The sequence below is a fragment of the Stigmatopora nigra genome, unplaced genomic scaffold (genome assembly GCF_051989575.1).
Source record: "Stigmatopora nigra isolate UIUO_SnigA unplaced genomic scaffold, RoL_Snig_1.1 HiC_scaffold_24, whole genome shotgun sequence".
Lineage (NCBI taxonomy): Eukaryota > Metazoa > Chordata > Actinopteri > Syngnathiformes > Syngnathidae > Stigmatopora > Stigmatopora nigra.
Window position 1 is genome coordinate 2,841,134 of NW_027551603.1, and position 22,639 is coordinate 2,863,772.

The following is a 22,639-nucleotide window of genomic DNA, read 5'->3' on the forward strand; positions in this document are numbered from 1 at the left end:
ACACCCATGAAATGTCGAAAAAGATGCGGGGTATGACGCTCACAGCACCTGGTATTCCCAAGCGGTCTCCCAATCAGGTACTAACCAGGCCGAACAATGCTTGGCTGCCGAGATCGGACGAGATCGGGCCTTTTCAGGGTGGTATGGCCGTGAGCGGTACTGCTCTTGCAGATGGACACCCATGAAATGTCGAAAAAGATGCGGGGTATGATGCTCACAGCACCTGGTATTCCCAAGCGGTCTCCCAATCAGGTACTAACCAGGCCGAACCATACTTGGCTTCCGAGTTCGGACGAGAATCGGGCTTTTTCAGGGTGGTATGGCCGTGAACGATACTGCTCTCGCAGATGGACACCCATGAAATGTCGAAAAAGATGCGGGGTATGACGCACACAGCACCTGGTATTCCCAAGCGGTCTCCCAATCAGGTACTAACCAGGCTGAACCATGCTTGGCTTCCGAGATCGGACGAGATCGGGCCTTTTCAGGGTGGTATGGCCGTGAGCGGTACTGCTCTCGCAGATGGACACCCATGAAATGTCGAAAAAGATGCGGGGTATGATGCTCACAGCACCTGGTATTCCCAAGCGGTCTCCCAACCAGGTACTAACCAGGCCGAACCATGCTTGGCTTCCGAGATCGGACGAGATCGGGCCTTTTCAGGGTGGTATGGCCGTGAGCGGTACTGCTCTTGCAGATGGACACCCATGAAATGTCGAAAAAGATGCAGGGTATGATGCTCACAGCACCTGGTATTCCCAAGCGGTCTCCCAATCAGGTACTAACCAGGCCGAACCATGCTTGGCTTCCGAGATCGGGCCTTTTCAGGGTGGTATGGCCGTGAGCGGTACTGCTTTGCAGATGGACACCCATGAAATGTCGAAAAAGATGCGGGGTATGATGCTCACAGCACCTGGTATTCCCAAGCGGTCTCCCAATCAGGTACTAAACAGGCCGAACCATGCTTGGCTTCCAAGATCGGACGAGATCGGGCCTTTTCAGGGTGGTATGGCCATGAGCGGTACCGCTCTTGCAGATGGACACCCATGAAATGTCGAAAAAGATGCGGGGTATGATGCTCACAGCACCTGGTATTCCCAAGCGGTCTCCCAATCAGGTACTAAACAGGCCGAACCATGCTTGGCTGCCGAGACAGGACGAGATCGGGCCTTTTCAGGGTGGTTTTGCCGTGAGCGGTACTGCACTAGCAGATGGACACCCATGAAATGTCGAAAAAGATGCGGGGTATGATGCTCACAGCACCTGGTATTCCCAAGCGGTCTCCCAACCAGGTACTAACCAGGCCGAACCACGCTTGGCTTCCGAGATCGGACGAGATCGGGCCTTTTCAGGGTGGTATGGCCGTGAGCGGTACTGCTCTTGCAGATGGACACCCATGAAATGTCGAAAAAGATGCGGGGTATGATGCTCACAGCACCTGGTATTCCCAAGCGGTCTCCCAATCAGGTACTAACCAGGCCGAACCATGCTTGGCTGCCGAGATCGGACGAGATCGGACGAGATCGGACGAGATCGGGCCTTATCAGGGTGGTATGGCCGTGAGCGGTACTGCTCTTGCAGATGGACACCCATGAAATGTCGAAAAAGATGCGGGGTATGATGCTCACAGGACCTGGCATTCCCAAGCGGTCTCCCAATCAGGTACTAACCAGGCCGAACCATGCTTGGCTGCTGAGATCGGACGAGATCGGGCGAGATCGGGCCTTATCAGGGTGGTATGGCCGTGAGCGGTACTGCTCTTGCAGATGGACACCCATGAAATGTCGAAAAAGATGCGGGGTATGATGCTCACAGCACCTGGTATTCCCAAGCGGTCTCCCAATCAGGTACTAACCAGGCTGAACCATGCTTAGCTGCCGAGATCGGACGAGATCGGGCCTTATCAGGGTGGTATGGCCGTGAGCGGTACACTGCTTGCAGATGGACACCCATGAAATGTCGAAAAAGATGCGGGGTATGATGCTCACAGCACCTGGTATTCCCAAGCGGTCTCCCAATCAGGTACTAACCAGGCCGAACCATGCTTGGCTGCCGAGACCGGACGAGATCGGGCGAGATCGGGCCTTATCAGGGTGGTATGGCCGTGAGCGGTACTGCTCTTGCAGATGGACACCCATGAAATGTCGAAAAAGATGCGGGGTATGATGCTCACAGCACCTGGTATTCCCAAGCGGTCTCCCAATCAGGTACTAACCAGGCCGAACCATGCTTGGCTGCCGAGATCGGACGAGATCGGGCCTTTTCAGGGTGGTATGGCCGTGAGCGGTACTGCACTAGCAGATGGACACCCATGAAATGTCGAAAAAGATGCGGGGTATGATGCTCACAGCACCTGGTATTCCCAAGCGGTCTCCCAATCAGGTACTAAACAGGCCGAACCATGCTTGGCTTCCGAGATCGGACGAGATCGGACCTTTTCAGGGTGGTATGGCCGTGAGCGATACTGCTCATGCAGATGGACACCCATGAAATGTCGAAAAAGATGCGGGGTATGATGCTCACAGCACCTGGTATTCCCAAGCGGTCTCCCAATCAGGTACTAACCAGGCCGAACCATGCTTGGCTGCTGAGATCGGACGAGATCGGGCGAGATCGGGCCTTATCAGGGTGGTATGGCCGTGAGCGGTACTGCTCTTGCAGATGGACACCCATGAAATGTCGAAAAAGATGCGGGGTATGATGCTCACAGCACCTGGTATTCCCAAGCGGTCTCCCAATCAGGTACTAACCAGGCTGAACCATGCTTGGCTGCCAAGATCGGACGAGATCGGGCCTTATCAGGGTGGTATGGCCGTGAGCAGTACTCTGCTTGCAGATGGACACCCATGAAATGTCGAAAAAGATGCGGGGTATGATGCTCACAGCACCTGGTATTCCCAAGCGGTTTCCCAATCAGGTACTAACCAGGCCGAATCATGCTTGGCTGCCGAGACCGGACGAGATCAGGCGAGATCGGGCCTTATCAGGGTGGTATGGCCGTGAGCGGTACTGCTCTTGCAGATGGACACCCATGAAATGTCGAAAAAGATGCGGGGTATGATGCTCACAGCACCTGGTATTCCCAAGCGGTCTCCCAATCAGGTACTAACCAGGCCGAACCATGCTTGGCTGCCGAGATCGGACGAGATCGGGCCTTTTCAGGGTGGTATGGCCGTGAGCGGTACTGCACTAGCAGATGGACACCCATGAAATGTCGAAAAAGATGCGGGGTATGATGCTCACAGCACCTGGTATTCCCAAGCGGTCTCCCAATCAGGTACTAAACAGGCCGAACCATGCTTGGCTTCCGAGATCGGACGAGATCGGACCTTTTCAGGGTGGTATGGCCGTGAGCGGTACTGCTCATGCAGATGGACACCCATGAAATGTCGAAAAAGATGCGGGGTATGATGCTCACAGCACCTGGTATTCCCAAGCGGTCTCCCAATCAGGTACTAAACAGGCCGAACCATGCTTGGCTTCCGAGATCGGGCCTTTTCAGGGTGGTATGGCCGTGAGCGGTACTGCACTAGCAGATGGTCACCCATGAAATGTCGAAAAAGATGCGGGGTATGATGCTCACAGCACCTGGTATTCCCAAGCGGTCTCCCAATCAGGTACTAACCAGGCCGAACGATGCTTGGCTTCCGAGATCGGACGAGATCGGGCCTTTTCAGGGTGGTATGGCCGTGAGCGGTACTGCACTAGCAGATGGACACCCATGAAATGTCGAAAAAGATTCGGGGTATGATGCTCACAGCACCTGGTATTCCCAAGCGGTCTCCCAATCAGGTACTAACCAGGCCGAACCATGCTTGGCTTCCGAGATCGGACGAGATCGGGCCTTTTCAGGGTGGTATGGCCGTGAACGGTACTGCTCTTGCAGATGGACACCCATGAAATGTCGAAAAAGATGCGGGGTATGACGCTCACAGCACCTGGTATTCCCAAGCGGTCTCCCAATCAGGTACTAACCAGGCCGAACAATGCTTGGCTGCCGAGATCGGACGAGATCGGGCCTTTTCAGGGTGGTATGGCCGTGAGCGGTACTGCTCTTGCAGATGGACACCCATGAAATGTCGAAAAAGATGCGGGGTATGATGCTCACAGCACCTGGTATTCCCAAGCGGTCTCCCAATCAGGTACTAACCAGGCCGAACCATGCTTGGCTTCCGAGATCGGACGAGATCGGGCCTTTTCAGGGTGGTATGGCCGTAAGCGGTACTGCTCCCGCAGATGGACACCCATGAAATGTCGAAAAAGATGCAGGGTATGATGCTCACAGCACCTGGTATTCCCAAGCGGTCTCCCAATCAGGTACTAACCAGGCCGATCCATGCTTGGCTTCCGAAATCGGGCGAGATCGGGCCTTTTCAGGGTGGTATGGCCGAGAGCGGTACTGCTCTTGCAGATGGACACCCATGAAATGTCGAAAAAGATGCGGGGTATGATGCTCACAGCACCTGGTATTCCCAAGCGGTCTCCCAATCAGGTACTAAACAGGCCGAACCATGCTTGGCTTCCAAGATCGGACGAGATCGGGCCTTTTCAGGGTGGTATGGCCGTAAGCAGTACCGTTTTTGCAGATGGACACCCATGAAATGTCGAAAATGATGCGGGGTATGATGCTCACAGCACCTGGTATTCCCAAGCGGTCTCCCAATCAGGTACTAAACAGGCCGAACCATGCTTGGCTTCCGAGATCGGACGAGATCGGGCCTTTTCAGGGTGGTATGGCCGTGAGCGGTACTGCACTAGCAGATGGACACCCATGAAATGTCGAAAAAGATGCGGGGTATGATGCTCACAGCACCTGGTATTCCCAAGCGGTCTCCCAATCAGGTACTAACCAGGCCGAACCATGCTTGGCTTCTGAGACTGGACGAGATCGGGCTTTTTCAGGGTGGTATGGCCGTGAGCGGTACTGCTCTTGCAGATGGACACCCTTGAAATGTCGAAAAAGATGCGGGGTATGATGCTCACAGCACCTGGTATTCCCAAGCGGTCTCCCAATCAGGTACTAAACAGGCCGAACCATGCTTGGCTGCCGAGATCGGACGAGATCGGGCCTTTTCAGGGTGGTATGGCCGTGAGCGGTACTGCACTAGCAGATGGACACCCATGAAATGTCGAAAAAGATGCGGGGTATGATGCACACAGCACCTGGTATTCCCAAGCGGTCTCCCAACCAGGTACTAACCAGGCCGAACCATGCTTGACTTCCGAGATCGGACGAGACCGGGCGAGATCGGGCCTTATCAGGGTGGTATGGCTGTGAGCGGTACTGCTCTTGCAGATGGACACCCATGAAATGTCGAAAAAGATGCGGGGTATGATGCTCACAGCACCTGGTATTCCCAAGCGGTCTCCCAATCAGGTACTAACCAGGCCGAACCATGCTTGGCTGCCGAGATCGGACGAGATCGGGCCTTTTCAGGGTGGTATGGCCGTGAGCGGTACTGCACTAGCAGATGGACACCCATGAAATGTCGAAAAAGATGCGGGGTATGATGCTCACAGCACCTGGTATTCCCAAGCGGTCTCCCAATCAGGTACTAACCAGGCCGAACCATGCTTGGCTGCCGAGATCGGACGAGATCGGGCCTTTTCAGGGTGGTATGGCCGTGAGCGGTACTGCACTAGCAGATGGACACCCATGAAATGTCGAAAAAGATGCGGGGTATGATGCTCACAGCACCTGGTATTCCCAAGCGGTCTCCCAATCACGTACTAAACAGGCCGAACCATGCTTGGCTTCCGAGATCGGACGAGATCGGGCCTTTTCAGGGTGGTATGGCCGTGAGCGGTACTGCTCTTGCAGATGGACACTTATGAAATGTCGAAAAAGATGCAGGGTATGATGCTCACAGCACCTGGTATTCCCAAGCGGTCTCCCAATCAGGTACTAACCAGGCCGAACCATGCTTGGCTTCCGAGATCGGACGAAATCGGGCCTTTTCAGGGTGGTATGGCCGTGAGCGGTACTGCTCTTGCAGATGGCCACCCATGAAATGTCGAAAAAGATGCGGGGTATGATGCTCACAGCACCTGGTATTCCCAAGCGGTCTCCCAATCAGGTACTAAACAGGCCGAATCATGCTTGGCTGCCGAGATCGGGCGAGATCGGACGAGATCGGGCCTTTTCAGGGTGGTATGGCCGTGAGCGGTACTGCACTAGCAGATGGACACCCATGAAATGTCGAAAAAGATGCGGGGTATGATGCTCACAGCACCTGGTATTCACAAGCGGTCTCCCAATCAGGTACTAACCAGGCCAAACCATGCTTGGCTTCCTAGATCGGGCGAGATCGGGCCTTTTCAGGGTGGTATGGCCGTGAGCGGTAGTGCTTTTGCAGATGGACACCCATGAAATGTCGAAAAAGATGCGGGGTATGATGCTCACAGCACCTGGTATTCCCAAGCGGTCCCCCAATCAGGTACTAACCAGGCCGAACCATGCTTGGCTTCCGAGATCGGAGGAGATTGGGCCTTTTCAGGGTGGTATGGCCGTGAGCGGAACTGCTCTTGCAGATGGGCACCCATGAAATGTCGAAAAAGATGCGGGGCAAGATGCTCACAGCACCTGGTATTCCCAAGCGGTCTCCCAATCAGGTACTAAACAGGCTGAACCCTGCTTGGCTGCCGAGATCGGACGAGATCGGGCGAGATTGGGCCTTTTCAGGGTGGTATGGCCGTGAGCGGTACTGCTCTTGCAGATGGACACCCATGAAATGTCGAAAAAGATGCGGGGTATGATGCTCACAGCACCTGGTATTCCCAAGCGGTCTCCCAATCAGGTATTAACCAGGCCAAACCATGCTTGGCTGCCGAGATCGGACGAGATCGGGCGAGATCGGGCCTTATCAGGGTGGTATGGCCGTGAGCGGTACTGCTCTTGCAGATGGACACCCATGAAATGTCGAAAAAGATGCGGGGTATGATGCTCACAGCACCTGGTATTCTCAAGCGGTCTCCCAATCAGGTACTAACCAGGCCGAACCATGCTTGGCTGCCGAGTTCGGACGAGATCGGGCGAGATCGGGCCTTTTCAGGGTGGTATGGCCGTGAGCGGTACTGCTCTTGCAGATGGACACCCATGAAATGTCGAAAAAAATGCGGGGTATGATGCTCACAGCACCTGGTATTCCCAAGCGGTCTCCCAATCAGGTACTAACCAGGCCGAACCATGCTTTGCTGCCGAGATCGGACGAGATCGGGCGAGATCGGGCCTTATCAGGGTTGTATGGCCGTGAGCGATACTGCTCTTGCAGATGGACACCCATGAAATGTCGAAAAAGATGCGGGGTATGATGCTCACAGCACCTGGTATTCCCAAGCGGTCTCCCAATCAGGTACTAACCAGGCCGAACCATGCTTGGCTGCCGAGATCGGACGAGATCGGGCGAGATCGGGCCTTTTCAGGGTGGTATGGCCTTGAGCGGTACTGCTCTTGCAGATGGACACCCATGAGCTTAAGTATTAATTCGACCTTCTACACCTGCTACCCAAATCAATTGGGATTTGACATTATTCAAAGTCAGTTGGAATATTCAGGTTATAAAAGAGGGGGGAAAAGGCAGGAATATATACAGCTATGTTTTACTTTTGTGCATTTCAGGCCAAATTGGTATTTGTCTTTGAGTCAGCAATAATAACAAAGGAGTAAAGTCAGCTTGATTGCAGTAAGACTTTTTGCACTCTATACACTCAATTTTCACATGTTGTTTTACTTCTGGACGCTGCAAATGGACTGCACATCTGTTGCATCGTGTGTATATATGTGTATTACCGTACTTTGAATTTTGATTTAAACCTTTACAACCCAACTGCCTCAGATCAAGCAATTATAATGTAAAGTAGTAGATGTTTAAAAAAAGCACCAAATGCAAAAAGATAACAAAATAACAATACTAAATAGTCAAATAAGCAACTCCATTATTCTTTTAGAGAAAATATCTCAGCGGGGTCAAGTCATTCAATTCAAATCGACTGGTAATCAGATTCAATTAAAGACTAACCGATTGGGTGCAATGTTGTAGTGGCAGCACAACTAAATGAATTCACTGAATTTAAATGGGATTTATAAGTGTTTTCACATTTTATACTGTAAAACAAAAATCACATAGGATTTATGGTTAAACACTGGAGCTACAGAATTTTACCAGAAATTACATTCAATTGGTATAGCACTTCAATAACCACCAATTTATTGGAACACTATTGTAGATTTTTCATTACACTGAAACTAAAATTATATTGCTCCACCACCACATGCACACACCCCTTTTTTACTGTATAACTCTAGCAACCACAAGTATTTTATTTTTATTTTTTTAAGAAGAAAATGACTGACTATTCTTCTGTCTGTTCAGATATCACTACTTTTACATGATAAGAGAAGTAATTTTTAAAGAAGGCTCAGCAAAATACCCAGCATTCAATAGTACTGGCATGCTGGATTTTGCAAACTACACTCCTCAACTGCACGGAAAAAAAATAGAAAAAAACAGTCATACATTGTCTGCAGTACTTTCCACTCACTCGCTTACACTTTGTACTCCATCCGTTCTACACAAAAAGCATCATCCCGCTGTTACAGAGTAAAGAAGGTTGCACAGAGTCCTTTTCTTGCTGTTCTGTCTCTTTAGAACAGAAGGACACTTTGCGCTTCACAGAATGCAAGTCTACAAGCACTGCTGCTTAGATGTGGTTGAATGTTAGGCCCCTAAGAAATACATGTGAAGCAACAGCAATGCTTTACAAGGTGTCTATTGTTTATATAAATAAACATAAAACAGGTTACGAAAACATGCTGTAAAATCCAAATCATATTTTATCATAGTTTCACATGCTTAAACTAATAGTAATTGTTTAGTATAATTGATCGTCATGTGAAAGACATTGTTTAGTATTCTTTCATTCATTCATTCTCTCAACCGCTTATCCTCACAAGGGTCACGGGGGGTGCTAAGGCCTATCCCAGCTATCTACGGGCACCAGGCGGGGGACAAAAGAATGAACATAATTTAAAGTAATTGCTCTACAGTTGTACTGCATACCGGAGGTCATTTAATTCATTCAGATCAAGAACCTCAAATAACATAACGGCTGGTATTGTTGGAGATGGAAATCCAACTCATTTTATCTCTGAGGGCTAGCTGCGAATGCACTTGCATTATGTCAGTAAAATTCTAGAAATCATAGCGAAAGGGTTATTTTTCAAGAACATCTGTTCCCGAAAGACCGACAAATTGTCTTTATTTGATGCTCTTGTCAGGAGTGGTTGGATTGCCTTTCCTGGCATGACGTCACGATAACTATCAGCTGTCACTAATTACGTGATTAGATTATTTTTGGCGTCACTGGACAAGGTCCAAGTGGACATGGGGAAGCTGGAGCACCTCTTTGAGTCCAGGGCCAAAGAGACGCCATGGGCCAAGAAAGCGCCAGAGAGCAAAAAGTCCGAGATCCTGGTTCTGGACTCCAAGCGGAGCACCGCCATCAACATCGGGATGACGGTCCTGCCCGCCGTTCACGTCATCAAGAGCGCCATCCTCAACTTTGACGACTTTGCCATCAACAAGGAGGGTGTGGAGAAGATCCTGAGCATGACGCCCACAGAGGAGGAGAAGCAGAAGATCCGCGAGGCTCGCTCGGCCAATCCCGACGTTCCCCTGGGGACGGCCGAGGAATTCCTCTCGGGCCTGGCTTCCGTCAGCGCCTTGACCCCCCGCCTGCAGCTGTGGTCTTTCAAACTCAACTATGAGGCACTCGAGCAGGAGATCGCCGAGCCCCTGTTTGACCTGAAGTTGGGCATGGAGCAGCTGGCCGGCAACCGGACCTTCAAGAAGATCCTGGCCACGCTGCTGGCCGTGGGGAACTTCCTCAACGGGTGTCCTCCTCACCAGAATCTTCAGGCTCCCTCCATGGTGAATCAATTCCTCTGGGCATAGGCATAAGATAACTTGGGCGCTCTCTGGTGGTTGTACGCACCTGGGCATCATGATGAAACGGTAAAGGCTTCCCAGGGCGACGTGCATAGCAGTGGTGGGGCGTATGAGTACGCTGCGGCTCTAACTCTTCTACCAGCTGTGGCTCATCTCTAGAAATGATGTGCCTGAGAGCCCCGCACCACGGTGTGTCCATTACAAAATTCCTAAACGATTCTGAGGGGTTTCTTATACATTCCAAGCAGTCCGGTGTCTTCGAGGTGGATGGTTTGCGTCGCCGAGTGCGTCGGCGCGAGCGTGGGTGGCGCTCCGCTGGGTCCATAATGGTTGGATCGTGCTGTTACGATTTCACCGCGTAGTGCGACGCGATCGTAGGGTAAGTTGAACCCAGATGCAGAGTCGCCGAAGTAATTGGAAAGGTGAGGCAGATCTGTAGCTCTTGTTGGTTGATTTAATAAACGGGGTAACATAACTTAAACAACTTGGCTTGACCACTCATTACAAACGAACTGAACATGCGGCGTGGCGTCAATGGAAACAGCAATTACTACGAGGATTAACAGGAAACGAAACCAGAACTTAACCAGTCGATCCAACCGCGTCCACAGAAAATCATAATGCTTAAATACCAAAAATAATCTAATCACGTAATTAGTGACAGCTGATAGTTATCGTGACGTCATGCCAGGAAAGGCAATCCAACCACTCCTGACAGCTCTGAGTGATTTTGGATCCTTTGTTTCTCCCCCAAGTAATGAGGACATGTTCTTTTTAAGATAGCTCTCCATCTAAGTCCTACTATAGGTCCAGTCTTGGTAAAAGGTGCATGATGACAACTGATCTATCTGAAATCCAGAATTTGATCTGGATTTCAGATAGATCACCCATGAAATGTCGAAAAAGATGCGGGGTATGATGCTCACAGCACCTGGTATTCCCAAGCGGTCTCCCAATCAGGTACTAACCAGGCCGTACCATGCTTGGCTTTCGAGATCGAACGAGATCGGGCCTTTTCAGGGTGGTATGGCCGTGAGCGGTACTGCTCTTGCAGATGGACACCCATGAAATGTCGAAAAAGATGCGGGGCATGATGCTCACAGCACCTGGTATTCCCAAGCGGTCTCCCAATCAGGTACTAACCAGGCCGAACCATGCTTGGCTTACGAGATCGGACGAGATCGGGCCTTTTCAGGGTGGTATGGCCGTGAGCGGTACTGCTTTTGCAGATGGACACCCATGAAATGTCGAAAAAGATGCGGGGTATGATACTCACAGCACCTGGTATTCCCAAGCGGTCTCCCAATCAGGTACTAAACAGGCCGAACCATGCTTGGCTTCCGAGATCGGACGAGATCTGGCCTTTTCAGGGTGGTATGGCCGTGAGCAGTACCGTCCTTGCAGATGGACACCCATGAAATGTCGAAAAAGATGCGGGGTATGATGCTCACAGCACCTGGTATTCCCAAGCGGTCTCCCAATCAGGTACTAACCAGGCCGAACCATGCTTGGCTTCCGAGATCGGACGAGATCGGGCCTTTTCAGGGTGGTATGGCCGTGAGCGGTACTGCACTAGCAGATGGACACCCATGAAATGTCGAAAAAGATGCGGGGCATGGTTCTCACAGCACCCGGTATTCCCAAGCGGTCTCCCAATCTGGTACTAAACAAGTCTAACCATGCTTGGCTTCCGAGATCGGACGAGATCGGGCCTTTTCAGGGTGGTATGGCCGTGAGCGGTACTGCACTAGCAGATGGACACCCATGAAATGTCGAAAAAGATGCGGGGTATGATGTACACAGCACCTGGTATTCCCAAGCGGACTCCCACTCAGGTACTAACCAGGCCGAACCATGCTTGGCTTCCGAGATCGGACGAGATCGGGCCTTTTCAGGGAGGTATGGCCGTGAGCGGTACTGCACTAGCAGATGGACACCCATGAAATGTCGAAAAAGATGCGGGGTATGATGCTCACCGCACCTGGTATTCCCAAGCGGTCTCCCAATCAGGTACTAACCAGGCCGAACCATGCTTGGCTGCCGAGATCGGACGAGATCAGGCGAGATCGGGCCTTATCAGGGTGGTATGGCCGTGAGCGGTACTGCTCTTGCAGATGGACACCCATGAAATGTCAAAAAAGATGCGGGGTATGATGCTCACAGCACCTGGTATTCCCAAGCAGTCTCCCAATCAGGTACTAAACAGGCCGAACCATGCTTGGCTTCCGAGATCGGACGAGATCGGGCCTTTTCAGCGTGGTATGGCCGTGAGCGGTACTGCACTAGCAGATGGACACCCATGAAATGTCGAAAAAGATGCTGGGTATGATGCTCACAGCACCTGGTATTCCCAAGCGGTCTGCCAATCAGGTACTAACCAGGCTGAACCATGCTTGGCTGCCTAGATCGGACGAGATCGGGCCTTTTCAGGGTGGTATGGCCGTGAGCGGTACTGCCCTTGCAGATGGACACCCATGAAATGTCAAAAAAGATGCGGGGTATGATGCTCACAGCACCTGGTATTCCCAAGCGGTCTCCCAATCAGGTACTAAACAGGCCGAATCATGCTTGGCTTCCGAGATCGGACGAGATCGGGCCTTTTCAGGGTGGTATGGCCGTGAGCGGTACTGCACTAGCAGATGGACACCCATGAAATGTCGAAAAAGATGCGGGGTATGATGCTTAAAGCACCTGGTATTCCCAAGCGGTCTCCCAATCAGGTACTAAACAGGCCGAACCATGCTTGGCTTCCGAGATCGGACGAGATCGGGCCTTTTCAGGGTGGTATGGCCGTGAGCGGTACTGCACTAGCAGATGGACACCCATGAAATGTCGAAAAAGATGCGGGGTATGATGCTCACAGCACCTGGTATTCCCAAGCAGTTTCCCAATCAGGTACTAAACAGGCCGAACCATGCTTGGCTTCCGAGATCGGACGAGATCGGGCCTTTTTTAGGGTGGTATAGCCATGAGCGGTACTGCTCTTGCAGATGGACACCCATGAAATGTCGAAAAAGATGCGGGGTATGATGCTCACAGCACCTGGTATTCCCAAGCGGTCTCCCAATCAGGTACTAAACAGGCCGAACCATGCTTGGCTGCCGAGATCGGACGAGATCGGGCCTTTTCAGGGTGGTATGGCCGTGAGCGGTACTGCTCTTGCAGATGGACACCCATGAAATGTCGAAAAAGATGCCGGGTATGATGCTCACAGCACCTGGTATTCCCAAGCGGTCTCCCAATCAGGTACTAAACAGGCCGAACTATGCTTGGCTTCCGAGATCGGACGAGATCGGGCCTTTACAGGGTGATATGGCCTTGAGCGGTACTGCTCTTGCAGATGGACACCCATGAAATGTCGAAAAAGATGCGGGGCATGGTTCTCACAGCACCTGGTATTCCCAAGCGGTCTCCCAATCAGATACTAACTAGGCCGAACCATGCTTGGCTTCCGAGATCGGACGAGATCGGACGAGATCGGGCCTTTTCAGGGTGATATGGCCGTGAGCGGTACTGCTCTTGCAGATGGACACCCATGAAATGTCGAAAAAGATGCGGGGTATGATGCTCACAGCACCTGGTATTCCCAAGCAGTCTCCCAATCAGGTACTAACCAGGCCAAACCATGCTTGGCTGCCGAGATCTGACGAGGTCGGGCCTTTGCAGGGTGGTATGGCCGTGAGCGGTACTGCTCTTGCAGATGGACACCCATGAAATGTCGAAAAAGATGCGGGGTATGATGCTCACAGCACCTGGTATTCCCCAGCGGTCTCCCAATCAGATACTAACCAGGCCAAACCATGCTTGGCTTCCGAGATCGGACGAGATCGGGCCTTTTCAGGGTGGTATGGCCGTTAGCAGTACTGCCTTTGCAGATGGACACCCAGGAAATGTCGAAAAAGATGAAGGGTATGATGCTCACAGCACCTGGTATTCCCAAGCGGTCTCCCAAACAGGTACTAAACAGGCCGAACCATGCTTGGCTTCCGAGATCGGACGAGATCGGGCCTTTTCAGGGTGGTATGGCCGTGAGCGGTACTGCTCTTGCAGGTGGACACCCATGAAATGTCGAAAAAGATGCGGGGCAAGATGCTCACAGCACCTGGTATTCCCAAGCGGTCTCCCAATCAGGTACTAAACAGGCCGAACCACGCTTGGCTTCCGAGATCGGACGGGATCGGGCCTTTTCAGGGTGGTATGGCCGTGAGCGGTACTGCTCATGCAGATGGACACCCATGAAATGTCGAAAAAGATGCGGGGTATGATGCTCACAGCACCTGGTATTCCCAAGCGGTCTCCCAATGAGGTACTAACCAGGCCGAACCATGCTTGGCTGCCGAGATCGGACGAGATCGGGCCTTTTCAGGGTGGTATGTCCGTGAGCGGTACTGCTTTTGCAGATGGACACCCATGAAATGTCGAAAAAGATGCGGGGTATGATGCTCACAGCACCTGGTATTCCCAAGCGGTCTCCCAATCAGGTACTAACCAGGCCGAACCATGCTTGGCTGCCGAGATCGGACGAGATCGGGCGAGATCGGGCCTTATCAGGGTGGTATGGCCGTGAGCGGTACTGCTCTTGCAGATGGACACCCATGAAATGTCGAAAAAGATGCGGGGTCTGATGCTCACAGCACCTGGTATTCCCAAGCGGTCTCCCAATCAGGTACTAAACAGGCCGAACAATGCTTGGCTTCCGAGATCGGACGAGATCGGGCCTTTTCAGGGTGGTATGGCCGTGAGCGGTACTGCTTTTGCAGATGGACACCCATGAAATGTCGAAAAAGATGCGGGGTATGATGCTCACAGCACCTGGTATTCCCAAACGGTCTCCCAACCCGGTACTAACCAGGCTGAACCATGCTTGGCTTCCAAGATCGGACGAGATCGGGCCTTTTCAGGGTGGTATGGCCGTGAGCGGTACTGCACTAGCAGATGGACACCCATGAGCTAAAGTATTAATTCGACCTTCTACACCTGCTACCCAAATCAATTGGGATTTGACATTATTCAAAGTCAGTTGGAATATTCAGGTTATAAAAGAGGGGGGAAAAGGCAGGAATATATACAGCTATGTTTTACTTTTGTGCATTTCAGGCCAAATTGGTATTTGTCTTTGAGTCAGCAATAATAACAAAGGAGTAAAGTCAGCTTGATTGCAGTAAGACTTTTTGCACTCTATACACTCAATTTTCACATGTTGTTTTACTTCTGGACGCTGTAAATGGACTGCACATCTGTTGCATCGTGTGTATATATGTGTATTACCGTACTTTGAATTTTGATTTAAACCTTTACAACCCAACTGCCTCAGATCAAGCAATTATAATGTAAAGTAGTAGATGTTTAAAAAAAGCACCAAATGCAAAAAGATAACAAAATAACAATACTAAATAGTCAAATAAGCAACTCCATTATTCTTTTAGAGAAAATATCTCAGCGGGGTCAAGTCATTCAATTCAAATCGACTGGTAATCAGATTCAATTAAAGACTAACCGATTGGGTGCAATGGTGTAGTGGCAGCACAACTAAATGAATTCACTGAATTTAAATGGGATTTATAAGTGTTTTCACATTTTATACTGTAAAACAAAAATCACATAGGATTTATGGTTAAACACTGGAGCTACAGAATTTTACCAGAAATTACATTCAATTGGTATAGCACTTCAATAACCACCAATTTATTGGAACACTATTGTAGATTTTTCATTACACTGAAACTAAAATTATATTGCTCCACCACCACATGCACACACCCCTTTTTTACTGTATAACTCTAGCAACCACAAGTATTTTATTTTTATTTTTTTAAGAAGAAAATGACTGACTATTCTATTAATTTTTAAAGAAGGCTCAGCAAAATACCCAGCATTCAATAGTACTGGCATGCTGGAACTTGCAAACTACACTCCTCAACTACACGGAAAAAAAATAGAAAAAAACAGTCATACATTGTCTGCAGTACTTTCCACTCATTCGCTTACACTTTGTACTCCATCCTTTCTACACAAAAAGCATCATCCCGCTGTTACAGAGTAAAGAAGGTTGCACAGAGTCCTTTTCTTGCTGTTCTGTCTCTTTAGAACAGAAGGACACTTTGCGCTTCACAGAATGCAAGTCTACAAGTACTGCTGCTTAGATGTGGTTGAATGTTAGGCCCCTAAGAAATACATGTGAAGCAACAGCAATGCTTTACAAGGTGTCTATTGTTTATATAAATAAACATAAAACAGGTTACGAAAACATGCTGTAAAATCCAAATCATATTTTATCATAGTTTCACATGCTTAAACTAATAGTAATTGTTTAGTATAATTGATCGTCATGTGAAAGACATTGTTTAGTATTCTTTCATTCATTCATTCTCTCAACCACTTATCCTCACAAGGGTCACGGGGGGTGCTAAGGCCTATCCCAGCTATCTACGGGCACCAGGCGGGGGACAAAAGAATGAACATAATTTAAAGTAATTGCTCTACAGTTGTACTGCATACCGGAGGTCATTTAATTCATTCAGATCAAGAACCTCAAATAACATAACGGCTGGTATTGTTGGAGATGGAAATCCAACTCATTTTATCTCTGAGGGCTAGCTGCGAATGCACTTGCATTATGTCAGTAAAATTCTAGAAATCATAGCGAAAGGGTTATTTTTCAAGAACATCTGTTCCCGAAAGACCGACAAATTGTCTTTATTTGATGCTCTTGTCAGGAGTGGTTGGATTGCCTTTCCTGGCATGACGTCACGATAACTATCAGCTGTCACTAATTACGTGATTAGATTATTTTTGGCGTCACTGGACAAGGTCCAAGTGGACATGGGGAAGCTGGAGCACCTCTTTGAGTCCAGGGCCAAAGAGACGCCATGGGCCAAGAAAGCGCCAGAGAGCAAAAAGTCCGAGATCCTGGTTCTGGACTCCAAGCGGAGCACCGCCATCAACATCGGGATGACGGTCCTGCCCGCCGTTCACGTCATCAAGAGCGCCATCCTCAACTTTGACGACTTTGCCATCAACAAGGAGGGTGTGGAGAAGATCCTGAGCATGACGCCCACAGAGGAGGAGAAGCAGAAGATCCGCGAGGCTCGCTCGGCCAATCCCGACGTTCCCCTGGGGACGGCCGAGGAATTCCTCTCGGGCCTGGCTTCCGTCAGCGCCTTGACCCCCCGCCTGCAGCTGTGGTCTTTCAAACTCAACTATGAGGCACTCGAGCAGGAGATCGCCGAGCCCCTGTTTGACCTGAAGTTGGGCATGGAGCAGCTGGCCGGCAACCGGACCTTCAAGAAGATCCTGGCCACGCTGCTGGCCGTGGGGAACTTCCTCAACGGGTGTCCTCCTCACCAGAATCTTCAGGCTCCCTCCATGGTGAATCAATTCCTCTGGGCATAGGCATAAGATAACTTGGGCGCTCTCTGGTGGTTGTACGCACCTGGGCATCATGATGAAACGGTAAAGGCTTCCCAGGGCGACGTGCATAGCAGTGGTGGGGCGTATGAGTACGCTGCGGCTCTAACTCTTCTACCAGCTGTGGCTCATCTCTAGAAATGATGTGCCTGAGAGCCCCGCACCACGGTGTGTCCATTACAAAATTCCTAAACGATTCTGAGGGGTTTCTTATACATTCCAAGCAGTCCGGTGTCTTCGAGGTGGATGGTTTGCGTCGCCGAGTGCGTCGGCGCGAGCGTGGGTGGCGCTCCGCTGGGTCCATAATGGTTGGATCGTGCTGTTACGATTTCACCGCGTAGTGCGACGCGATCGTAGGGTAAGTTGAACCCAGATGCAGAGTCGCCGAAGTAATTGGAAAGGTGAGGCAGATCTGTAGCTCTTGTTGGTTGATTTAATAAACGGGGTAACATAACTTAAACAACTTGGCTTGACCACTCATTACAAACGAACTGAACATGCGGCGTGGCGTCAATGGAAACAGCAATTACTACGAGGATTAACAGGAAACGAAACCAGAACTTAACCAGTCGATCCAACCGCGTCCACAGAAAATCATAATGCTTAAATACCAAAAATAATCTAATCACGTAATTAGTGACAGCTGATAGTTATCGTGACGTCATGCCAGGAAAGGCAATCCAACCACTCCTGACAGCTCTGAGTGATTTTGGATCCTTTGTTTCTCCCCCAAGTAATGAGGACATGTTCTTTTTAAGATAGCTCTCCATCTAAGTCCTACTATAGGTCCAGTCTTGGTAAAAGGTGCATGATGACAACTGATCTATCTGAAATCCAGAATTTGATCTGGATTTCAGATAGATCACCCATGAAATGTCGAAAAAGATGCGGGGTATGATGCTCACAGCACCTGGTATTCCCAAGCGGTCTCCCAATCAGGTACTAACCAGGCCGTACCATGCTTGGCTTCCGAGATCGAACGAGATCGGGCCTTTTCAGGGTGGTATGGCCGTGAGCGGTACTGCTCTTGCAGATGGACACCCATGAAATGTCGAAAAAGATGCGGGGTATGATGCTCACAGCACCTGGTATTCCCAAGCGGTCTCCCAATCAGGTACTAACCAGGCCGAACCATGCTTGGCTTACGAGATCGGACGAGATCGGGCCTTTTCAGGGTGGTATGGCCGTGAGCGGTACTGCTTTTGCAGATGGACACCCATGAAATGTCGAAAAAGATGCGGGGTATGATACTCACAGCACCTGGTATTCCCAAGCGGTCTCCCAATCAGGTACTAAACAGGCCGAACCATGCTTGGCTTCCGAGATCGGACGAGATCTGGCCTTTTCAGGGTGGTATGGCCGTGAGCAGTACTGCCCTTGCAGATGGACACCCATGAAATGTCGAAAAAGATGCGGGGTATGATGCTCACAGCACCTGGTATTCCCAAGCGGTCTCCCAATCAGGTACTAACCAGGCCAAACCATGCTTGGCTTCCGAGATCGGGCGAGATCGGGCCTTTTCAGGGTGGTATGGCCGTGAGCGGTACTGCACTAGCAGATGGACACCCATGAAATGTCGAAAAAGATGCGGGGCATGGTTCTCACAGCACCCGGTATTCCCAAGCGGTCTCCCAATCTGGTACTAAACAAGTCTAACCATGCTTGGCTTCCGAGATCGGACGAGATCGGGCCTTTTCAGGGTGGTATGGCCGTGAGCGGTACTGCACTAGCAGATGGACACCCATGAAATGTCGAAAAAGATGCGGGGTATGATGTACACAGCACCTGGTATTCCCAAGCGGACTCCCAATCAGGTACTAACCAGGCCGAACCATGCTTGGCTTCCGAGATCGGACGAGATCGGGCCTTTTCAGGGAGGTATGGCCGTGAGCGGTACTGCACTAGCAGATGGACACCCATGAAATGTCGAAAAAGATGCGGGGTATGATGCTCACCGCACCTGGTATTCCCAAGCGGTCTCCCAATCAGGTACTAACCAGGCCGAACCATGCTTGGCTGCCGAGATCGGACGAGATCAGGCGAGATCGGGCCTTATCAGGGTGGTATGGCCGTGAGCGGGACTGCTCTTGCAGATGGACACCCATGAAATGTCAAAAAAGATGCGGGGTATGATGCTCACAGCACCTGGTATTCCCAAGCAGTCTCCCAATCAGGTCCTAAACAGGCCGAACCATGCTTGGCTTCCGAGATCGGACGAGATCGGGCCTTTTCAGGGTGGTATGGCCGTGAGCGGTACTGCTTTTGCAGATGGACACCCATGAAATGTCGAAAAAGATGCGGGGTATGATGCTCACAGCACCTGGTATTCCCAAGCGGTCTCCCAATCAGGTACTAAACAGGCTGAACCATGCTTGGCTTCCGAGATCGGACGAGATCGGGCCTTTTCAGGGTGGTATGGCCGTGAGCGGTACTGCACTAGCAGATGGACACCCATGAAATGTCGAAAAAGATGCGGGGTATGATGCTCACAGCACCTGGTATTCCCAAGCGGTCTCCCAATCAGGTACTAACCAGGCCGATCCATGCTTGGCTTCCGAGATCGGACAAGATCGGGCCTTTTCAGGGTGGTATGGCCGTGAGCGGTACTGCCCTTGCAGATGGACACCCATGAAATGTCGAAAAAGATGCGAGGTATGATGCTCACAGCACCTGGTATTCCCAAGCGGTCTCCCAATCAGGTACTAAACAGGCCGAACCATGCTTGGCTGCCGAGATCGGACGAGATCGGACGAGATCGGGCCTTTTCAGGGTGGTATGGCCGTGAGCGGTACTGCACTAGCAGATGGACACCCATGAAATGTCGAAAAAGATGCGGGGTATGATGCTCACAGCACCAGGTATTTCCAAGCGGTCTCCCAATCAGGTACTAACCAGGCTGAACCATGCTTGGCTTCCGAGATCAGACGAGATCGGGCCTTTTCAGGGTGGTATGGCCGTGAGCGGTACTGCACTAGCAGATGGACACCCATGAAATGTCGAAAAAGATGCGGGGTATGATGCTCACAGCACCTGGTATTCCCAAGCGGTCTCCCAATCAGGTACTAAACAGGCCGAACCATGCTTGGCTGCCGAGATCGGACGAGATCGGGCCTTTTCAGGGTGGTATGGCCGTGAGCGGTACTGCACTAGCAGATGGACACCCATGAAATGTCGAAAAAGATGCGGGGTATGATGCTCACAGCACCTGGTATTCCCAAGCGGTCTCCCAATCAGGTACTAACCAGGCCGAACCATGCTTGGCTGCCGAGATCGGACGAGATCGGACGAGATCGGGCCTTTTCAGGGTGGTATGGCAGTGAGCGGTACTGCTCTTGCAGATGGACACTTATGAAATGTCGAAAAAGATGCAGGGTATGATGCTCACAGCACCTGGTATTCCCAAGCGGTCTCCCAATCAGGCACTAAACAGGCCGAACCATGCTTGGCTTCCGAGATCAGACGAGATCGGGCCTTTTCAGGGTGGTATGGCTGTGAGCAGTACTGTTCATGCAGATGGACACCCATGAAATGTCGAAAAAGATGCGAGGTATGATGCTCACAGCACCTGGTATTCCCAAGCGGTCTCCCAATCAGGTACTAAACAGGCCGAACCATGCTTGGCTTCCGAGATCGGACGAGATCGGGCCTTTTCAGGGTGGTATGGCCGTAAGCGAAACTGCTCTTGCAGATGGACACCCATGAAATGTCGAAAAAGATGCGGGGCATGGTTCTCACAGCACCTGGTATTCCCAAGCGGTCTCCCAATCAGGTACTAACCAGGCCGAACCATGCTTGGCTGCCGAGATCGGACGAGATCGGGCGAGATCGGGCCTTTTCAGGGTGATATGGCCGTGAGCGGTACTGCTTTAGCAGATGGACACCCATGAAATGCCGAAAAAGATGCGGGGTATGATGCTCACAGCACCTGGTATTCCCAAGCGGTCTCCCAATCAGGTACTAACCAGGCCGAACCATGCTTGGCTGCCGAGATCGGACGAGATCGGACGAGAACGGGCCTTTTCAGGGTGGTATGGCTGTCAGCGGTACTGCTCTTGCAGATGGACACCCATGAAATGTCGAAAAAGATGCGGGGTATGATGCTCACAGCACCTGGTATTCCCAAGCGGTCTCCCAATCAGGTACTAACCAGGCCGAACCATGCTTGGCTTTCGAGGTCGGACGAGATCGGGCCTTTTCAGGGTGGTATGGCCGTGAGCGGTACTGCTCCTGCAGATGGACACCCATGAAATTTCGAAAAAGATGCGGGGTATGATAATCACAGCACCTGGTATTCCCAAGCGGTCTCCCAATCAGGTACTAACCAGGCTGAATCATGCTTGGCTTCCGAGATCGGGCGAGATCGGGCCTTTTCAGGGTGGTATGGCCGTGAGCGGTACTGCACTTGCAGATGGACACCCATGAAATGTCGAAAAAGATGCGGGGCGTGGTTCTCACAGCACCTGGTATTCCCAAGCGGTCTCCCAATCAGGTACTAAACAGGCCGAACCATGCTTGGCTTCCGAGATCGGACGAGATCGGGCCTTTTCAGGGTTGTATGGCCGTAAGCGGTATTGCTCTTGCAGAGGGACACCCATGAAATGTCGAAAAAGATGCGGGGTATGATGCTCACGGCACCTGGTATTCCGAAGCGGTCTCCCAATCAGGTACTAAACAGGCCGAACCATGCTTGGCTGCCGAGATCGGACGAGATCGGGCCTTTTCAGGGTGGTATGGCCGTGAGCGGTACTGCAATAGCAGATGGACACCCATGAAATGTCGAAAAAGATGCGGGGTTTGATGCTCACAGCACCTGGTATTCCCAAGCGGTCTCCCAATCAGGTACTAACCAGGCCGAACCATGCTTGGCTTCCGAGATCGGACGAGATCGGGCCTTTTCAGGGTGGTATGGCCGTGAGCGGTATTGCACTAGCAGATGGACACCCATGAAATGTCGAAAAAGATGCGGGGTATGATGCTCACAGCACCTGGTATTCCCAAGCGGTCTCCCAATCAGGTACTAAACAGGCCGAACCATGCTTGGCTTCCGAGATCGGACGAGATCGAGCCTTTTCAGGGTGGTATGGCCGTGAGCGGTACTGCACTAGCAGATAGACACCCATGAAATGTCGAAAAAGATGCGGGGTATGATGCTCACAGCACCTGGTATTCCCAAGCGGTCTCCCAATCAGGTACTAAACAGGCCGAACCATGCTTGGCTTCCGAGATCGGGCGAGATGGGGTCTTTTCAGGGTGGTATGGCCATGAGCGGTACCGCACTTGCAGAT

At 51.0% G+C, this 22,639-nt stretch overlaps 1 non-coding gene and 87 pseudogenes across 1 annotated transcript; all 88 read right to left on the bottom strand.

The window, feature by feature from the left end:
- Positions 1-36: 36 nt before the first annotated feature.
- LOC144190430 (5S ribosomal RNA) lies at positions 37-155 on the bottom strand (annotated as a pseudogene).
- A 56-nt stretch (positions 156-211) lies between these two features.
- LOC144191461 (5S ribosomal RNA) lies at positions 212-331 on the bottom strand (annotated as a pseudogene).
- Positions 332-387: 56 nt separating this feature from the next.
- Positions 388-506, bottom strand: LOC144191617 (5S ribosomal RNA; annotated as a pseudogene).
- Positions 507-562: 56 nt separating this feature from the next.
- On the bottom strand, positions 563-681 carry LOC144187794 (5S ribosomal RNA). The gene has a single exon (XR_013324902.1). It is a non-coding gene; the product is annotated as a 5S ribosomal RNA (ribosomal RNA).
- Positions 682-737: 56 nt separating this feature from the next.
- LOC144186035 (5S ribosomal RNA) lies at positions 738-846 on the bottom strand (annotated as a pseudogene).
- A 55-nt stretch (positions 847-901) lies between these two features.
- Positions 902-1,020, bottom strand: LOC144190957 (5S ribosomal RNA; annotated as a pseudogene).
- A 56-nt stretch (positions 1,021-1,076) lies between these two features.
- LOC144186737 (5S ribosomal RNA) lies at positions 1,077-1,195 on the bottom strand (annotated as a pseudogene).
- A 56-nt stretch (positions 1,196-1,251) lies between these two features.
- Positions 1,252-1,370, bottom strand: LOC144188838 (5S ribosomal RNA; annotated as a pseudogene).
- A 56-nt stretch (positions 1,371-1,426) lies between these two features.
- LOC144184793 (5S ribosomal RNA) lies at positions 1,427-1,565 on the bottom strand (annotated as a pseudogene).
- A 241-nt stretch (positions 1,566-1,806) lies between these two features.
- LOC144189727 (5S ribosomal RNA) lies at positions 1,807-1,925 on the bottom strand (annotated as a pseudogene).
- Positions 1,926-1,981: 56 nt separating this feature from the next.
- Positions 1,982-2,110, bottom strand: LOC144184565 (5S ribosomal RNA; annotated as a pseudogene).
- A 56-nt stretch (positions 2,111-2,166) lies between these two features.
- On the bottom strand, positions 2,167-2,285 carry LOC144187031 (5S ribosomal RNA; annotated as a pseudogene).
- A 56-nt stretch (positions 2,286-2,341) lies between these two features.
- LOC144189876 (5S ribosomal RNA) lies at positions 2,342-2,460 on the bottom strand (annotated as a pseudogene).
- Positions 2,461-2,516: 56 nt separating this feature from the next.
- LOC144185463 (5S ribosomal RNA) lies at positions 2,517-2,645 on the bottom strand (annotated as a pseudogene).
- Positions 2,646-2,701: 56 nt separating this feature from the next.
- On the bottom strand, positions 2,702-2,820 carry LOC144183116 (5S ribosomal RNA; annotated as a pseudogene).
- A 56-nt stretch (positions 2,821-2,876) lies between these two features.
- On the bottom strand, positions 2,877-3,005 carry LOC144187232 (5S ribosomal RNA; annotated as a pseudogene).
- A 56-nt stretch (positions 3,006-3,061) lies between these two features.
- LOC144187044 (5S ribosomal RNA) lies at positions 3,062-3,180 on the bottom strand (annotated as a pseudogene).
- Positions 3,181-3,236: 56 nt separating this feature from the next.
- LOC144189877 (5S ribosomal RNA) lies at positions 3,237-3,355 on the bottom strand (annotated as a pseudogene).
- A 56-nt stretch (positions 3,356-3,411) lies between these two features.
- On the bottom strand, positions 3,412-3,520 carry LOC144186827 (5S ribosomal RNA; annotated as a pseudogene).
- A 56-nt stretch (positions 3,521-3,576) lies between these two features.
- LOC144189233 (5S ribosomal RNA) lies at positions 3,577-3,695 on the bottom strand (annotated as a pseudogene).
- A 56-nt stretch (positions 3,696-3,751) lies between these two features.
- On the bottom strand, positions 3,752-3,870 carry LOC144185396 (5S ribosomal RNA; annotated as a pseudogene).
- Positions 3,871-3,926: 56 nt separating this feature from the next.
- Positions 3,927-4,045, bottom strand: LOC144190431 (5S ribosomal RNA; annotated as a pseudogene).
- Positions 4,046-4,101: 56 nt separating this feature from the next.
- Positions 4,102-4,220, bottom strand: LOC144184202 (5S ribosomal RNA; annotated as a pseudogene).
- Positions 4,221-4,276: 56 nt separating this feature from the next.
- LOC144183784 (5S ribosomal RNA) lies at positions 4,277-4,395 on the bottom strand (annotated as a pseudogene).
- Positions 4,396-4,451: 56 nt separating this feature from the next.
- Positions 4,452-4,570, bottom strand: LOC144190755 (5S ribosomal RNA; annotated as a pseudogene).
- A 56-nt stretch (positions 4,571-4,626) lies between these two features.
- LOC144187733 (5S ribosomal RNA) lies at positions 4,627-4,745 on the bottom strand (annotated as a pseudogene).
- Positions 4,746-4,801: 56 nt separating this feature from the next.
- LOC144183030 (5S ribosomal RNA) lies at positions 4,802-4,920 on the bottom strand (annotated as a pseudogene).
- A 56-nt stretch (positions 4,921-4,976) lies between these two features.
- Positions 4,977-5,095, bottom strand: LOC144188924 (5S ribosomal RNA; annotated as a pseudogene).
- A 56-nt stretch (positions 5,096-5,151) lies between these two features.
- On the bottom strand, positions 5,152-5,280 carry LOC144183386 (5S ribosomal RNA; annotated as a pseudogene).
- A 56-nt stretch (positions 5,281-5,336) lies between these two features.
- LOC144187056 (5S ribosomal RNA) lies at positions 5,337-5,455 on the bottom strand (annotated as a pseudogene).
- A 56-nt stretch (positions 5,456-5,511) lies between these two features.
- LOC144187068 (5S ribosomal RNA) lies at positions 5,512-5,630 on the bottom strand (annotated as a pseudogene).
- A 56-nt stretch (positions 5,631-5,686) lies between these two features.
- Positions 5,687-5,805, bottom strand: LOC144189779 (5S ribosomal RNA; annotated as a pseudogene).
- Positions 5,806-5,861: 56 nt separating this feature from the next.
- Positions 5,862-5,980, bottom strand: LOC144187951 (5S ribosomal RNA; annotated as a pseudogene).
- A 56-nt stretch (positions 5,981-6,036) lies between these two features.
- On the bottom strand, positions 6,037-6,165 carry LOC144186663 (5S ribosomal RNA; annotated as a pseudogene).
- Positions 6,166-6,221: 56 nt separating this feature from the next.
- LOC144184097 (5S ribosomal RNA) lies at positions 6,222-6,340 on the bottom strand (annotated as a pseudogene).
- A 56-nt stretch (positions 6,341-6,396) lies between these two features.
- On the bottom strand, positions 6,397-6,515 carry LOC144191344 (5S ribosomal RNA; annotated as a pseudogene).
- Positions 6,516-6,571: 56 nt separating this feature from the next.
- On the bottom strand, positions 6,572-6,700 carry LOC144184178 (5S ribosomal RNA; annotated as a pseudogene).
- Positions 6,701-6,756: 56 nt separating this feature from the next.
- LOC144184725 (5S ribosomal RNA) lies at positions 6,757-6,885 on the bottom strand (annotated as a pseudogene).
- Positions 6,886-6,941: 56 nt separating this feature from the next.
- Positions 6,942-7,070, bottom strand: LOC144183159 (5S ribosomal RNA; annotated as a pseudogene).
- A 56-nt stretch (positions 7,071-7,126) lies between these two features.
- On the bottom strand, positions 7,127-7,255 carry LOC144182313 (5S ribosomal RNA; annotated as a pseudogene).
- Positions 7,256-7,311: 56 nt separating this feature from the next.
- On the bottom strand, positions 7,312-7,440 carry LOC144185290 (5S ribosomal RNA; annotated as a pseudogene).
- Positions 7,441-10,866: 3,426 nt separating this feature from the next.
- LOC144189095 (5S ribosomal RNA) lies at positions 10,867-10,985 on the bottom strand (annotated as a pseudogene).
- Positions 10,986-11,041: 56 nt separating this feature from the next.
- On the bottom strand, positions 11,042-11,160 carry LOC144189360 (5S ribosomal RNA; annotated as a pseudogene).
- A 56-nt stretch (positions 11,161-11,216) lies between these two features.
- Positions 11,217-11,335, bottom strand: LOC144191801 (5S ribosomal RNA; annotated as a pseudogene).
- Positions 11,336-11,391: 56 nt separating this feature from the next.
- LOC144191736 (5S ribosomal RNA) lies at positions 11,392-11,510 on the bottom strand (annotated as a pseudogene).
- A 56-nt stretch (positions 11,511-11,566) lies between these two features.
- LOC144191921 (5S ribosomal RNA) lies at positions 11,567-11,685 on the bottom strand (annotated as a pseudogene).
- A 56-nt stretch (positions 11,686-11,741) lies between these two features.
- LOC144191533 (5S ribosomal RNA) lies at positions 11,742-11,860 on the bottom strand (annotated as a pseudogene).
- Positions 11,861-11,916: 56 nt separating this feature from the next.
- LOC144186179 (5S ribosomal RNA) lies at positions 11,917-12,045 on the bottom strand (annotated as a pseudogene).
- A 56-nt stretch (positions 12,046-12,101) lies between these two features.
- Positions 12,102-12,220, bottom strand: LOC144181729 (5S ribosomal RNA; annotated as a pseudogene).
- Positions 12,221-12,276: 56 nt separating this feature from the next.
- On the bottom strand, positions 12,277-12,395 carry LOC144186116 (5S ribosomal RNA; annotated as a pseudogene).
- A 56-nt stretch (positions 12,396-12,451) lies between these two features.
- Positions 12,452-12,570, bottom strand: LOC144190307 (5S ribosomal RNA; annotated as a pseudogene).
- Positions 12,571-12,626: 56 nt separating this feature from the next.
- LOC144182817 (5S ribosomal RNA) lies at positions 12,627-12,745 on the bottom strand (annotated as a pseudogene).
- A 56-nt stretch (positions 12,746-12,801) lies between these two features.
- LOC144186564 (5S ribosomal RNA) lies at positions 12,802-12,921 on the bottom strand (annotated as a pseudogene).
- Positions 12,922-12,977: 56 nt separating this feature from the next.
- On the bottom strand, positions 12,978-13,096 carry LOC144188925 (5S ribosomal RNA; annotated as a pseudogene).
- Positions 13,097-13,152: 56 nt separating this feature from the next.
- LOC144185617 (5S ribosomal RNA) lies at positions 13,153-13,271 on the bottom strand (annotated as a pseudogene).
- Positions 13,272-13,512: 241 nt separating this feature from the next.
- Positions 13,513-13,631, bottom strand: LOC144182153 (5S ribosomal RNA; annotated as a pseudogene).
- Positions 13,632-13,687: 56 nt separating this feature from the next.
- On the bottom strand, positions 13,688-13,806 carry LOC144191600 (5S ribosomal RNA; annotated as a pseudogene).
- A 56-nt stretch (positions 13,807-13,862) lies between these two features.
- Positions 13,863-13,981, bottom strand: LOC144188285 (5S ribosomal RNA; annotated as a pseudogene).
- A 56-nt stretch (positions 13,982-14,037) lies between these two features.
- LOC144187291 (5S ribosomal RNA) lies at positions 14,038-14,156 on the bottom strand (annotated as a pseudogene).
- Positions 14,157-14,212: 56 nt separating this feature from the next.
- Positions 14,213-14,331, bottom strand: LOC144190760 (5S ribosomal RNA; annotated as a pseudogene).
- A 56-nt stretch (positions 14,332-14,387) lies between these two features.
- Positions 14,388-14,516, bottom strand: LOC144182691 (5S ribosomal RNA; annotated as a pseudogene).
- A 56-nt stretch (positions 14,517-14,572) lies between these two features.
- LOC144190485 (5S ribosomal RNA) lies at positions 14,573-14,691 on the bottom strand (annotated as a pseudogene).
- A 56-nt stretch (positions 14,692-14,747) lies between these two features.
- Positions 14,748-14,866, bottom strand: LOC144190934 (5S ribosomal RNA; annotated as a pseudogene).
- Positions 14,867-18,252: 3,386 nt separating this feature from the next.
- On the bottom strand, positions 18,253-18,371 carry LOC144184007 (5S ribosomal RNA; annotated as a pseudogene).
- A 56-nt stretch (positions 18,372-18,427) lies between these two features.
- LOC144189361 (5S ribosomal RNA) lies at positions 18,428-18,546 on the bottom strand (annotated as a pseudogene).
- A 56-nt stretch (positions 18,547-18,602) lies between these two features.
- On the bottom strand, positions 18,603-18,721 carry LOC144191802 (5S ribosomal RNA; annotated as a pseudogene).
- A 56-nt stretch (positions 18,722-18,777) lies between these two features.
- LOC144188043 (5S ribosomal RNA) lies at positions 18,778-18,896 on the bottom strand (annotated as a pseudogene).
- A 56-nt stretch (positions 18,897-18,952) lies between these two features.
- On the bottom strand, positions 18,953-19,071 carry LOC144191922 (5S ribosomal RNA; annotated as a pseudogene).
- A 56-nt stretch (positions 19,072-19,127) lies between these two features.
- LOC144181825 (5S ribosomal RNA) lies at positions 19,128-19,246 on the bottom strand (annotated as a pseudogene).
- Positions 19,247-19,302: 56 nt separating this feature from the next.
- On the bottom strand, positions 19,303-19,431 carry LOC144186180 (5S ribosomal RNA; annotated as a pseudogene).
- A 56-nt stretch (positions 19,432-19,487) lies between these two features.
- Positions 19,488-19,606, bottom strand: LOC144183980 (5S ribosomal RNA; annotated as a pseudogene).
- Positions 19,607-19,662: 56 nt separating this feature from the next.
- LOC144190792 (5S ribosomal RNA) lies at positions 19,663-19,781 on the bottom strand (annotated as a pseudogene).
- A 56-nt stretch (positions 19,782-19,837) lies between these two features.
- Positions 19,838-19,956, bottom strand: LOC144189840 (5S ribosomal RNA; annotated as a pseudogene).
- Positions 19,957-20,012: 56 nt separating this feature from the next.
- LOC144184553 (5S ribosomal RNA) lies at positions 20,013-20,141 on the bottom strand (annotated as a pseudogene).
- A 56-nt stretch (positions 20,142-20,197) lies between these two features.
- LOC144182063 (5S ribosomal RNA) lies at positions 20,198-20,316 on the bottom strand (annotated as a pseudogene).
- Positions 20,317-20,372: 56 nt separating this feature from the next.
- LOC144188926 (5S ribosomal RNA) lies at positions 20,373-20,491 on the bottom strand (annotated as a pseudogene).
- A 56-nt stretch (positions 20,492-20,547) lies between these two features.
- Positions 20,548-20,676, bottom strand: LOC144184991 (5S ribosomal RNA; annotated as a pseudogene).
- A 56-nt stretch (positions 20,677-20,732) lies between these two features.
- On the bottom strand, positions 20,733-20,851 carry LOC144191388 (5S ribosomal RNA; annotated as a pseudogene).
- A 56-nt stretch (positions 20,852-20,907) lies between these two features.
- On the bottom strand, positions 20,908-21,026 carry LOC144188365 (5S ribosomal RNA; annotated as a pseudogene).
- A 56-nt stretch (positions 21,027-21,082) lies between these two features.
- LOC144185706 (5S ribosomal RNA) lies at positions 21,083-21,211 on the bottom strand (annotated as a pseudogene).
- A 56-nt stretch (positions 21,212-21,267) lies between these two features.
- LOC144185973 (5S ribosomal RNA) lies at positions 21,268-21,396 on the bottom strand (annotated as a pseudogene).
- A 56-nt stretch (positions 21,397-21,452) lies between these two features.
- Positions 21,453-21,571, bottom strand: LOC144189082 (5S ribosomal RNA; annotated as a pseudogene).
- Positions 21,572-21,627: 56 nt separating this feature from the next.
- On the bottom strand, positions 21,628-21,746 carry LOC144186346 (5S ribosomal RNA; annotated as a pseudogene).
- Positions 21,747-21,802: 56 nt separating this feature from the next.
- Positions 21,803-21,921, bottom strand: LOC144190391 (5S ribosomal RNA; annotated as a pseudogene).
- A 56-nt stretch (positions 21,922-21,977) lies between these two features.
- On the bottom strand, positions 21,978-22,096 carry LOC144190364 (5S ribosomal RNA; annotated as a pseudogene).
- A 56-nt stretch (positions 22,097-22,152) lies between these two features.
- Positions 22,153-22,271, bottom strand: LOC144191747 (5S ribosomal RNA; annotated as a pseudogene).
- Positions 22,272-22,327: 56 nt separating this feature from the next.
- Positions 22,328-22,446, bottom strand: LOC144189219 (5S ribosomal RNA; annotated as a pseudogene).
- Positions 22,447-22,502: 56 nt separating this feature from the next.
- Positions 22,503-22,621, bottom strand: LOC144184463 (5S ribosomal RNA; annotated as a pseudogene).
- Between the last annotated feature and the right edge of the window lie 18 nt (positions 22,622-22,639).